The 14513-nt window shown below is 43.4% G+C and overlaps 1 protein-coding gene across 2 annotated transcripts in view; it reads right to left on the bottom strand.

Annotated features, from left to right (window-relative positions):
* Nucleotides 1–14513, bottom strand: part of BMPER (BMP binding endothelial regulator) — a 220837-nt gene that overhangs the window by 149813 nt on the left and 56511 nt on the right. The window lies entirely within an intron of this gene.

Here is a 14513-nt window from a genome sequence, read left to right as displayed (position 1 = left end):
AAATGGTCTTGCAGGAGTTTGTGACCATTCGACCTCATCATCCCTCGGGGCGCTCTGGTGCACTTTATGCACTTTATTACTCACTGGGCACACCTACATATGTGCCCAACTGCACAGTTATTACTGCACACAGTCATTTAGTACTTGCTTTAGCAATTGAATACAAAATGACTGTGCAGTAACCGCCGCTATGGCACAGCATGGGTCATTTCCAACCCTAGTGCACAGTAGCTTGTTGCTTGTTTGTGCCCACCCACACTACTTTGTCATAGCAAAGAGCTACGTAGGATCTCGTGTAGATGCAGTGATTAATTTGTACCTGTATTTATACCTAATTATGAGTTGGCCTGTGACTTGAAAAATTAAAAAAAACAGTATGACCAAAATGGTTGGACTAGAACATTGGAGGAAAATACCAGGAAGAGGTAAAGGAAATAAGAAAGGGGGAAGAATGCATCAAGGTCTACATTTACATGGGAAACTTAGGTTTACATTTGCAACACACAAATTTTAGGCACCTTACTAGCTAGTGGAATGCATGGGGAGAGTTAAATGAACGGGATCCACAAGTTAGTATGCTGAGCAAAGAATCACCTAAGCTAACCAGTAAGAAATGCTGAAGTGGAGGTTAGGGATAAAAGTTATCTTTTTCATTAAAATAGTTGTTCATTCTTAGTCTGGATTCCCAGCTATAAGCCCTCTCCTGAAATTAGTTGCCTAAAGCAAGTTTGTCCTTTCTATCAAAAAAACAGATGGTGATGGTGACCCATTGCCCCATAGCCAACAGTAAGGGTCACTGGTTCCCATCAGCTGAGATGTGGGAGACCTAGGCTCAGTGGCTTTTCTACCTGCCTCAGAACAGCCACTACTAGGTATTTTGGGCTGGATGTATTTCAGTTGCTCTTGTTGATACATTTCCCCCTTCCTGTGAATAATTAAACATTGACTGGAACAAGAACCTCTCTCTTCTACATTCCAGGTAAGTGCCCCTGTACAACAACCTATAAAATAGCTCTCTAATTTTCTCTCTTAGACCCAATGAATAAATAAATTATTTTATATAAAACAGAATAGTTTTCCCAGGAAAGACCACAGATTGTACAGCAGTTAAAGGCACTCTCCCAGCAGGAAGGAGCCCCAGAATCAAGCTCATGTTCCAAATCAAGTATAGAAAGGATCTGAACCTATATGTTCTCCCTCCTTAGCAGCTGTATATTCCATTCACCAACTAGTGGGTAAAAGTGAGGTATCTCTTCCTCCTTCCATTGTGTCATGTGTGAAGTTTGGCAATCTCAAAGAATTACTGAATAGAGAACCCAGGAAAGACAGGTGAGCAAAAGTCCAATTTATGGATCCCACTGAGGCTTGGGATAGGTGTGAAGCATATACGGCTGTCAACATGTATAGCATTCTGAGCAGGCATCAGGGCAAAACCCTGGACACCATAGAGATTTTACTGGTTGAAAGTTAGATGTGGAAGGAATGTCTCTGTGATTGGGTGGGATTTCTGAGATTCCAAACTTTGTGCTTAGACACCCTCATAGTTGGACGTTTAAATCCATCTTAAGAAAAGATAATGGGCTTCAGAAACAACTCAGGACAGGCTGGTCACCAGCCAAACTTTACTCAAGTAAAGGGAGAAAAAAATCAAACTGTCAGGTCCTGAAGACAACTTCTTTTCTGTTTTCTGTATTTATTTCAGTAGTTATTGGATAATTCTGTGTCCTTTCTTCTCTCAGACTAATTGTTACATGTAAAAGTCACAGAATGTCAAAATATTTTAAACTGGTGCAGATCAATTAGATATAGTGTTTTCTTCTTCCACTGAGATAAGAAATACTTATTTTCTCCCATCATTAAACAAGGCATGGAAAACATTGTGATATGTTCATTAACATATAAAAAACAGATCTCAAAGCGCTTTGTTATCAGAAATAAGTTTTATAATAGCACAGTGATATAGATAGAAAATATACACACTTGGGACTAAAATCAAAGTTACAAATGATAAAAATAAAACTACAATATGAATTTAGGTAAATGAATCCAAAACTGTATCTAAACTACAGCATAAAACCAGCCAATAGGATTTTGGACTCCCCATAAAATGTTCTGCATACAAAGGTCCTAATAACTGAAAAACTTCTTTGACTTCTTTCTACCACAATTTGTGGGAATCTTTGAGACCTAAATTTATTTTTCACACAAGCATCCCCATGTCATACCATACACAGTATAATTACAGCAATTTATAAAAAGTACTACAGCAGCCTAATATAAGCCCATTGTGCTTTCCAGCCACCTCTAAGGCAAAGTGCAGCCTTTTCATCCCTTGCTAACCACAGGGGTTGGTTTGTTGATTTTATTTATTATCAGATTCTTTGTTCTCCTCCCTCTTACTCATCTCTTATTTTCTAAGGGGTAAGTTACAGGAGAGGTGTTTGCAGGCTTCAGTGACACCAAGAGCAATTAAAAGTAACCTCTCATCAGAGGCAGCCTGTTACAAACTGCCTGCTGGTATTGTTAAACTCCGTGTACTTAACTCATCTTTGTCAACAAGAACAATCAATCCTGGCTTGTTATATTAGGAATGCTTTATGAACCAAGGAACAGATCCTCTACTGGTGTCAACTGCTTTGCTGATGTCAGGAATGCTATGGCAGAAGGCAGGGTAGATTTGTACCTTATAGATTAAATCAGAGATGTATAATATGACTTTATAGTATTCCAGCCTGCAGAAGATCTGCCCTTATGATTTGCTGCCCTTTGTCGTTATCATATGTGTGTGCAAATTGTATATCCTCTTTTATATGCTTGAAGAATAAGAAATCCTTCTACTCTGTGTATTTATTTTCTCAGCAAGATTTTTTAAAGCTTAAAAGAAATTAACAGAAGCACTGGTCATTTTTTTTCTCCATTTGCATTTACCATGTAACCACTTCATACAAGTCACAACACAGTCTACTTTAAAAGAGTGAGAGAGTGGATATCTGTACCTCACAGGCCCAAGAAGCACAATGGAAGAGCAGGCCAGGTGCCTTGCTATGACTCCAGAGTTGTGAGTTTGAGGCCTACCCTATACTCTTGCAAAAAACTGTGTCCAGCTGATGCTGCTATAAATGGGTTCCTGGTCAATTGAGCTGCAGATCAAAGATAGCTGGATGTGATGCCAATCACACCACTCTTTGACTATACAAATTGGTGTGCCTTAACCACACTAGCCCTATAAAGAGGACCATTGACTTGACAGGTCCAACACCTTGGTCTAGTCTTGGGATCCATAAAATATTCTTTAACTGACTCCTGAAGTACAATGGAACTGTCTGCTCCACCAGCAAAGACAAAGAACTTCTGTGATAGTGAGTGCAAGATTTACATCATGAGTTCCTGCAGCATGGTTGTTAAACATAAGGTCCCTGCTACTGTTTTTTTTGCTGCACTGGACCACTCCCACACTCAGAGACCAAGATGTGCACCACCTACAGCAGTGGTTCTCATCCTTTTTTTTTACTGCAGCCTGGTAGGAGCAGGACAGGGCATGTGAAGCCAACTGCCTCATTCCTAGGGCTCCCCTGCCACACAGCTTTAACCCCAGAAGTTCAGATGTGACCCCGGAAGCTGCTCAGCTAGGCAGACAGACAGGGCTCTGAGTGGGGGGCTTGTGCCACAACCCCGCAGCCAACCCACTGCGGCCCAGTACTAGGCAATGGGCTGGTGGTTGGGAATCTCTGACCTACAGCACTTACTCAGGCTGATCTCAGGTTGCACTGCCAGCAATGTTTGCTCAGGCCAGTGTCCCAGACCAGCCCGGGTGAGTACTGCCTGTACTGGATCAGGTATGTAAGTGTGGGGAAGGGAGGGAAGTCAGTGGGCCTGATGCGGCCTGTGGACCAGCTCGGCACCCTGTGGGCCAGATGAGTTTGATGTCCTTGTCTACAGAATATGAAAAGCTGACTATATTTGGCTCCAAGTCCAGGATTTCTTCAAACTAGCTTACAACAGCAAATTTATGTACATATATATATATACTTCAAAAAACGTATTTTTCCCCTCAGGGACAAATGGGAAAAACAATGAACCACACATGACAGATCTAATCACATTACTTAACACACTTCTAGAAGGTACTCAGACAATAGTGCTCAATGTGTTTTAAAAACCAGAACAGAATACTTTTTTTCCATATGTAAGAGGAGACACAGCAGCATCCTCCATGTGCTAGAGACTGAAGAGCAAGAATGTGGGAAAGGTAACTGCAGCAGTCAAGTTAAAAAGAAAACAAAAATGCTTGCAGGATTGTAACAGAGGAATAAGCTGAAAGACTGGCCAACAAGAGTATGAGATACGAAGTTTTGCAGATTTAGGAAATGTAGGACAAGTTTTAATTTCTATAGCTGAGGGCTTTTAATAGAGAGAAAGAACTTCCACGTTTTGGCCTGATTATCACTTATCCACTTATCCCTTTTACACTGACAGAGAACTGTAATTGGGCTTTAATGCAAATAACAATCATGTCCATAAAGCCAGAAAGATTTGTTTGGTTAGGAGCTGAACCAAACATGTATAAGAGGTCCATAAAGACAGTATATTTCACAGTGTCAATGGCTGCACTGTGGTAATAGAAAACAGGAGGGGGAAAAAGCCTTCATTGGAACCAAGTCAGATATTGAGTCCAAGGAAAAGAGTTGTTTATATGTAGCTGGAGTGTAATCCAGTTTGTCAACGGTCTTGAGTAAAAGTTGTATGAGAGGTACTATGTGAAATATAAGTAAATCTATGTTCCTGAACAACTTCCTGACACAACAAAGATGGTAGATGACTCAGTGACAGATGAAACTGAGAAACTGTATTTGGAAGAAACACTGACAAAGACCATACAAAGAGATGGAAATTGCTGAACACCTTTTAATTAATCACAATGGTGCATATAGACATACTTGACTTGTAGCACATTACTTACAATTACATATTCCCTTTTTGGATACTAATAGTATTCAGTTTTAAAGAAAATTTCTGGCATTGTATCCATTTATGGATTTCTATTACTATATATACAAGTATAATATATGGTAAAGATGTACATTATTATTACAGTGTTAAATTGTGTTTCAGATAAACTGTGACTCATTAGGCTTATAACTTTACTCTAAGGTCTTACTTTTCATTGTGTTTTTAATATTGCCCCAAAGTTATATTTTGGATTAAGTGCTCTTAGACCTATTTTCAGTCCAACATCGAATATTTGAAAGACATTTGAAGGAGGATTCAAAATGGCTACATGGATACTACAGCAAGATGTCCTTATTTTCCAAGCACGTTAAAGGAAGAAAGAAAAAAAAACTGTTCAAAACCCTTTTTGTAATTTGACAGATCCAAAATGTAAGCACATTTGAAAATTCAAGCTTGGTAAATGCAACATAAAGTCTTTTCTGTATGTACTTTTCTAAGTCTGAAGAAAACCAACTAAATAACAAGCAGGCTATGAATAGTAGGAAATACTTTATCATATAGTCTGAAATCAGAAAGAAAAACTACACTAAGGCCCTGATCCATAACACCATCTCTACAGTTAGATCCCTTTGCTCATATACAGGACTGAAGCCTAATTGGTTTTGCCACACAAACAAACTTACAAGAGTTCATACAGAATATATAGATAGCTATGCAGGTCTGAAACAGTCCTTGAGGCTTTTAGACTATCTCTGTCTATAACCTTTATACACCTCATATAGATGCTAATTTTCCCACATTTTTCTCTGCTTAAACTTTGACTTTTGGAAAATGAACATTATATATACTCTTACCAAAAAAACAACTGGTTTACTTTCCTACTTCTGCACAAAGTAGTCTGTCCCCATACACTGCCGCAGACTCAGTGCCCTAACTTAGGAAGACCTATGCAACCTCCACCTGCAACATCTGAGTTTATTCAAGAGTACAAAATGAGTTTTTTTCAGGATGACTTTCATTTCTTTGTGCACAACTTTCATACAGTTTTTGAACCCTAAAACTCTTGAACATAAATGACAGACCTTCAAACTGCACAAATTTGCCTCTACATAGGCAAATCAGGAGCAAATTAATTTTGTGCATATTATTTCTATCAATGGTATGATTGAATAATAACATGAAAAATGTGCATATGTACAGATGTGGTTGGGTTGAAGTTGCTTTTAAATTATCTCCGTTAAGGGTTCCAGTTCCATGTGTCCTCCTTTCAACAACTTAATATGTTCAAACTTTGTTTGCTTTTAATCATTTCAGAAGGCTAGCTTAAGAGACTGGTACAGCTTTTGTGTAACATAGCTGCAGGGAAACAAGCAGCATGTGAATGTTCTTCAGAAGACTGACTTCAGTAAGTGCCTCCCTGTGAACTCCATAGAAAAGACAGAAGACACAACTGTTCCCAATCCCGCCCAGTTCATATGTAGTATAACACTCAGCCATCCCAACCATGCAGTAATCCAGTCTCTAACTGTTTTCTTAATGGGGTAATCTACTGCTTTGCTCCCCTTCTCTCAGCTGGAAGCTTCAAGTAAAACTTGTCTTCATCTGAAGCTACTCAATAGCTCTGCCCACTCTCTCAGCATGGTGGTACCTCATATCTCCACATGCCTCACATGCCAGAGCTCATAAAGCCTATAGTCTGGGTAACACTGGTGAGTGCTTCTTCAATCAAAAGGAGCTAGTTATGAGTTTGGAATACTATGATTAAAGATAAACTTTTCCATGGCAACCACTCTCACACCAGGTCACTTTCTTGTTCAGCCTTCCCCTTTCATTTTTTAAATAAGTGATATCAAAATTGTAAACAAAACAAAAAAGTAAGATAATTATATAATAATCATATAGGCTATGAAAGAGGCAATGTGTAAGACAACTGTTCCTACTGTGCAAGCAGAAACTTATTCTCTCACTCTGGGTCTCATAAGAATAGTGTCTTAAAAATAACACTTGATTAAAGCCACCAGTCCTTCATTTAAGTAGGTGCTTATGGAGGAGAACTATCTAAGGTTTCTCTAGACCACTTGACCAGCCTGTCAAGAATTTAAGGAAAATAATAGTCTTATAAATTACAGGAGAACAGCTGGATCTCAGCTCAAGTGAGAGGAGGCCCCCATTTTCCAACCGATCTTTTGTGCACAAATACATCTCTATAGGGAAATCAAGTCATTTAAAACCAGTTCATTCACTCTTAACAGGGAATATGCCCATGCTACATTTTCATCTTCACCCAGTAATCTTAGTCACCTTAAGGAGTAGATTGTTCAGGAGAGCAGTAATGAAATACAAAGCCTTTCATCTCCATGCCACCTCACAAAGAAACCTCACTGGCTGTGCCAAAATGTTTAGCTATTGCTTGTTTAGTGACTGGTGAAAGGAGTGAGGTGGTTTATCCCACTTTCCAGTACAGAACAGCTAACATAACAAATATAAGAAAACAATAAACATCTTAATTATCCTATTCTTATTCTAGTACCCAATAAGCACAGTTCTGAGCTGATCACAGTTACACATTGTCCTACAGCTGAAGTATTCTAAAGGCTATGCATAAATGAGGTCAACATCTGACATTTCTTAATTTCTAAGTACTTGGCAATTTTAAAAATTATTTTATCATGGGGGGGTTGTGTACATACACAACAGAACATATCTTCATTATTAGTATAGCTTCTTTGCATAAATTTAGTGAATATGAGAGATTTAGGGATGGTCTAGATAAGACAATAGTCTTTCTTGCTCTTCCAGCTTTTAATGTTAATGTTAATACCTCTCTTTTATCCTAAGTAACATGGGGTGCAGCTACACATGCTGTTAATGCACAGTAAGGTTAATGTGCATTAAATAAGGAACAGTAAATTGCAACCAGGGAAAGGGTCTACATGCGCCCCAACTTGGGAACAAATTTGCTCCCAGCCAGAATTTTTGCCCCCTGCTCTGCCCTGCCCTTCCCCACCCCATTGTAGCAGCCAGGGGGAGCTCCAGGCTCCCCTGGGTGTCACCCCTAAGCTGACAAACAGCAGGGTGCTGGTCCCATTCCCTATGTGGAGAAGGACAGCAGTCCCATCAGCCAGGACTGCTGCATCCCAGCCACATAAGGACTGAACCCAAACCCCATGTGGCTGGGAGAGGTGTCCCTGCTGGGATTCTGCCTGGCAGCCACGTTGGGATAGGGAGGGGCTCTGATCCCTACATGGTAGGAAAAGGTGTCCCCACTTGGTGGGGATAGCCACATGGGGATTGGGATCCTTCTGATCCCCACGTAGCCGGGAGAATTGTCCCTGCCTGGCAGGGATTCTGCCTGACAGCCACATGGGGATCAGCAGTGGGGACTGGGATGTGGGGATCAGGAGTGGAGATTCAGGACCCTCCCAATCCCCATGTTGCTGCCAGGGAGTTTCCACCAGGCAGGGATTCTCGTAATCCCCATGTGGCTGTCCTGCCAGGTGGGGATACCTCTCCCCACCATGTGGGGATTGGATCTTGATCCCCACCTGACTGGGATGCAGCAGTCCTGCCTGCTGGGACAGCTCTCCTGGCCATGTGAGGATCAGGGAGACAGCTGTCCCTGCAGCCAGCACAACTCTTGCCATGCTTAGCCAGGCAGCAGTGGGCCCCCTGCTGCATGGGTTGACTGGGAGCAAATTGCTTCTGGCCAGCATCTACATATGCTTTACTGAGCAGTAACTAGTGCACAGTTAATCTACTACCTGTATTTTCAGGTACTAAATAATAGGGCTGTGCAAAGCTTGATTTAATATTCGATTCAACAAATATTTGACATATTCGACCTTGAAAAGTGAAAGTTGAGTCGAATAGAAGCTGGTCAAATAGCTGTCAAATCAAATTCTGGAAGTTGAATATTAACAGCGCAAGTCGAATACTAACAGCGCAGGTCAAATATTCGACAAGGGTTGAATATTCAATTTGCCTATACTGGATTCCCTGTGGGGGTGGAAAAAAGGAAAGTAAGGGGAGGGAGGGGGAGAGGGGGAAGGACGGCTTTCGTCACTGATATGTGTGGCTGGCCAGTGACCTGTCAGCATTCTCTGATGTCCCTTCCAATCCCAGTGCTCTAGGGGAGGGCCAGAGAAAATGCATAAAAGGCAGCAGTTTTTCAGCTCCCCTGCTTTCTGCCTTGGGGTCAGTTTCTGAGCTGCTGGTGTTCTCCAGTGCCTCTGTGTCAGACCACGACGCCTGGAAGCTCTATTCTTCAACAGATTCCCTGCTTGCAACGCTAGCAACAGGGATTTCTGAAAACTTGGTGCTTTTATTTTATAACTACTTTTCATATTAGTTTACGCTTATATTGGATAGGGGTAGTGGTAGCCTAGGATCTAGTCTATATATAGGAATTTAGTTTATATATTTTTTTATACATCGTTCATTATTTCCACCACACCAACGCTTCTCAATATATTATGTACACACAAACACATTTACATAACATCCAGAAATCTAATCCATGGTGCACAGCACACTTAGAGGTTCCAGTTTACATACGAAGGAACACATTATGAAGTGGGGTGGAAAGGCAGGTGGCCACACTGGCCAGCCTGCATGAAGGGGAGAAAGGGGGGTTGCAAGCAGGAGAGCTGCAGTTTCTCCCCCCACCAAACTCAGACACAGTCTCTTTCCTCCCGCTACAAGTGATGAGGCTGCTACAAGCAGTAAAGAGAGGGAAGCAGCAGTGTCACCAGAGCCACTGCCTGTGCCTGAGACTCTCTCATGTCCAGACACAGCAGCCACAACCTCTCCCACCATGACTGCAACCAGCACAGCAGCGCACTCCACCCCTGTGTCACTGCCTATGCTGAGCCTTCCAGCTCCAGAAGAAGAGCTGGTGCTGGATCTGGATCTCAGTGCCCTGGCAAGGGGAAGGAGGGGGAATCAGTCGAGTTTGTGCTCAACACCCCTCAGGTTTTTTCCTTTCAAGCCATGAGGTCTTTCCCAGAAGGCACTTCAGAAGGTGCCTCTGTACAGGTGAAGGCAGGCAGCTCAACTGAGTCCGCTCTTTCTCTTGCTGTGCCTCTGACTGCTGAAGAGAGGGAGAGTTCAGCAGCATCCACAGATTCACCCGCACGCCAGAGGGAAAGGCCTAGTACTAGCATGGTCTGGGATAATTGTGAGCTGGCAGATGATCCCGCGTTTGCTATCTGTGTGCACTGCTGAGCCAAAATCAGCCAGGGCAAGGGAAAAAAGTGCATCACCACCTTGGGGATGCTGAATCATCTCTGCAGGTACCGCCCCTTTGCCACAGGAATGGCTCCTGCTCGCTCCACAGCCCCCATCCCCCCACAGCAGAGGCAGCGCACCCTGGAACATTGAGGGCAAAAGGGACCAGTTGCAAATGTGAGCAAGGTCACCCAGACCATTGGGGAGATGCTCGCTCTGGATGGCCAGCCCTTCAGCTTTGTTGAGCGGCCAGGGTTTAGGCGGCTTCTGGCACTGCTGGCTCCATCCTACCAGGTACCCACATGCACCACCTTCAGCAGGACGGTGGTGCCCTCCCCATACAAAGCATGCAGGGAGCACTTGAGGGAGGAGCTGCACAAGGCAGGTCCGCAGGTGACCGTACACTTCACCTCGGACATCTAAAGCAGCCGGGTGGAGATCATGCGTACCTCTCCCTCACAGAGCACTGGTGTGGCCAGTCAGGCCATTGATGGGCTCTCCTTCATGCCAAGGTGATGGATGAGTCCCACACAGCAGCAGAGATAAGGGGGGCCATGAACCACATGGTGCAGGGATGGCTGGGCCTTGGGTAGGCTGAGCTCACCCGCGGCTTCATGGTCACTGACAATGGGGCCAATATGGTCAAGGCAGTCCATGATGCCAACTTTGCTGGTATTCGCTGTGTGGCACACAATTTACATCTGATTGTAAGGGATGCCTTGGAGGTGGACAGGGCTGCCAGTGATGGTGCCAGCAATACCAGCAGGCTTACTTCCAAATGCAGGAAGGTGGCAGGCTACTTCCACCGCAGCATCAAGGAGGGCAAGATGCTGTGGGACAAACAAGCAGATCTAAATGTCCTGCAGCGCAGAATCATCCAGGACATGGAGACTCGGTGGAACTCCACATACCTGACGCTCGAGAGGCTGGTGGAGCAACAGAAGGTCATCCATGAGCTGGCCTTTTTTGGGGAGATTGGGATCAGCGGCCCCCTGACCAAAGCTGAGTGGGATGCCATCTCCCAGATCTTGCTGGTCCTCAAGCCCTTCTTCGAGGCCACTGAGACCCTCAGTGCTGCCGATGCCTTCCTCAGCCACGTGGTCCCCATAGTGAAGGAGCTCTGCAGCCAAATGGAGAGCTTCCTGGGGGCCAATGTTCTTGACTGGGGCAGGCCACTTTCACCAGATGTAAAAGCACTGGTGAGGCGGCTGAAGGAGGGCGTTAGGAAAAGGCTTGAACCCTTGGGGTCCAACACAGTGCATGTGCTGGCCGCCGCCTGTGACCCAAGGGTGAAGGGCACCATATGTGGCAGCAAGACACTGAGTCACTGGAGGGAGGTACTTATTAAGAAAGTGACGGAGGCGGAACGGCGGAGGCAGGGGGAAGTGGAACAGGGGGATTCACTGCCTGAACCCAGCCTGCCATCCACGAGCCAGTCTTCCCCTCTACCACAGGCACTGCCAATATGGACTAAGGCCATGGAAAACATTAGGGGGTCCAGACCCACCAGACCCCAGAATCAGGCAGACAGCCCTCATACCGTGGTGTCTGCCTATCTTGCCGAGCCTGTGGAGCCCCTGGACTGTGACCCTTTGGCCTACTGAGCAACCTGCAGCCCATTGTGGCCAGAACTGGCCACAGTTGCCTCGGAATACCTGTCCTGTCCACCAACCAGCGTGGTAAGTGAGGGTGTTCAGCATGGCTGCAGATGTTGTGACACCCCACCGCACCTGCTTGGACCTTGGTTTGGTGGAGCAGTTAGTGTTCCTCAAGGTGAACCTCCTGCTGCTGGGGCTCCCCAAGCTCCAGGTGCAGGCAGAGTAAATGCCACACTCCTCACTCCATCTGGATCACGAGTTTTGTCTGTCAGCATCCTAAGGTGCAGTTCCCCCCGAACCCCTGCACCTATCACTGTGAAAGTTGGCAGGCTTTGTGGGCTCCTCAGAGGCTAGCAAGCCTGCAGTTTTGAGCTCCCTGTGGCTTTCCACACAAGTCACACGAGGTTTTCGCTCAAGAATTTGGGGTGCTGTTTCTCCAAACCCCCTGAACCTATCTTATTGAAAGTTGGCAGGCTTTGTGGGCACCTCAGGAGCTACCATTCCTGCAAGTTTCATCAAGATCAGACAAGAAATGCCAAAGTTATAGCCTGCTTCGACCTTCACCATTATAGCCTATGGGGAAGTCGAAGCAGCACGAATATTGAACTGAGCTTTGACCTCGAGTCAAAGCAGACCCACTTCAACTCGAAGCAGATGGCAAATCGAAGCAGGACCCGGTTTAAGATTCGACATGACTGTTGAATTTAATATTACCTGCTCTGCACAGCCCTAGTAAATAACTGGTCATTAGTCTATTTTACTGTGCAATAGCCTAGCGCATGGTTAAATACTGACACTTTACTGTGCAGTGGATTAATCTACTGCACAATAAAGTGCCCTGTGTAGGCATACGCATGACAACTCTGAAAATAAATAATCAGAAACACATTAGTTCTTAGAGAAAACTGGAAATTAATGATGAACAGTAATTGATCTGATGTTTATATCTAAAAGCTTTTTATTAGCACTCAAAAATATGCTTGCAGAAACTTCTTTCACTCTGACTCCTCTTCCCTTCTATTCTCCTACAAAAGGCATGTCAGACTGTTACAATCTCAATTCACAGTAGAAATCTAATTAGAAGTGAGGAAATACCTTATTTCTTGTAAGGTCCTTGCATGTTACAGCCTACCACTCCAAGCCCTTTCTCCTACTATTGCATGAGTAGATAAGTATTTTTAAATAAGACATCCATTGAGGACTCAGATAAAATATTAATTGCAAAGATATTCTGTAAAGAAGAGGACACAGAGTAGGCAGTAAACTATCAGAGTTGTTAAAATGACTCCATTGTTTGCCTCCAATTTAAATTGCACAGGAGGTAATAAGGTCCCAGACTGTGAAAGCAAACAGGCCAGAGACAGTAAGGGGAGGGAAGGAAAGGGAGAGAAATGAGCAAAAATTACACGAGGAATTTTGTCTTGCTGCTGTCTATAAGATTAAAGATGGGACTGCACATTTTTTGAATAGCATCAATATCCAGTATTATCATAATGAATTATAATCACCTCTGCCTTGGAAGAGATCATTTAACCCTAAGTTTAAGGCATTAAGCCCATTAAGCCCATTTCTAACTATTAGAGAGAAACATGTTATCCATTGAAGGGTGGGCTAGAGAGCAGATTGCCCTGATTCTGGCTACCAGGGTTGTTCTTGCAGTGTCCTCTAATACGTGTGGTGCTGGCCACATACCAGTAACAGAGTAAGAGAGACAGGTTACTGAACTAGGTGGATATCAGGGCTGAACTAGAATAATACAGAAACAGACAGATTACTGGACTAGATGGGCATCAGGGCTGAACTAGTGTAGCAATGCTTATATTCTGAGGTTTGTTACAATTTTTCTTTCCCAGCATTCTCCATATCAAACACCTCCCATCTTACTACACTCTACTAGGTTTTGTTTGTTTTATTTTATGGGGATAGAGGAAGCTTGAACAGGGAAATACTTCTGCCTTGATACCTCATTCATGTTGAGCAATAAGCAGTTCTTATTTAAGAATGTGGCTGCATATTTTCATTTTTAAAAGGAGTAAAGCTTAAAATATGGGCATGGATAAATAAAGTAGGAACAGTTATTTAAAAAATTCTGAGTTCCTAATCGGAGACTCTTTATTCTCAAAAGGTTTTGCTTCTGTTCAGTAACTAGACAAGTAAATGTTAAAACCCTGTCTAGTTTCCTTTTTCCCCTTTACTTTTTAAAATTATAGGATGTTTATGTTTGATGCGTAAAACACTGGAGGTCTTTACTGAGACTTTTTAATCCTGTACCCTGCTTTTTGCTCATAGGTGGTCTATCCATTGCAATGTTGCGCAGCATTAACTTTTCATTTTATTGGTCTCATACAGCAGCCACCAGTCAGTCATCTGCCCTGAATTGTATAAAGTAAGCTCTGACTTTAATGTAAGAAAAAGAGGGGCATAATCATAGTATTGGAAAGGTGCAATTACAATTTATATATATACACAGTTAAAAGCAAAGCACAGAATTCTGAGTATGCCCTTTCATCAAGTATCAAACCAAAACCCAGCTGGGATAGCCCATAGACTTCCATCCACCTTCCGTTGAGCAACATGAGGCAAATAAAAGGTTTATGGTCCTTGCTGTGTGTTTCTCAGAGAAACTCCATGCAACATCAACAGATACTGACCAACAGATGGCACCTGAATATTCCTTCCCCTCCTAACCTCATCTCAGAAATAATCAAGACAGGACTACTTTAACCATCAAATTCCTAG

This window comes from Crocodylus porosus, unplaced genomic scaffold (assembly GCF_001723895.1).
Source record: "Crocodylus porosus isolate Cpor-Errol unplaced genomic scaffold, CroPor_comp1, whole genome shotgun sequence".
Taxonomy (NCBI): domain Eukaryota; kingdom Metazoa; phylum Chordata; order Crocodylia; family Crocodylidae; genus Crocodylus; species Crocodylus porosus.
Note: the sequence above shows the minus strand (reverse complement) of the source record. Positions and strands in the feature narration are given on the sequence as shown.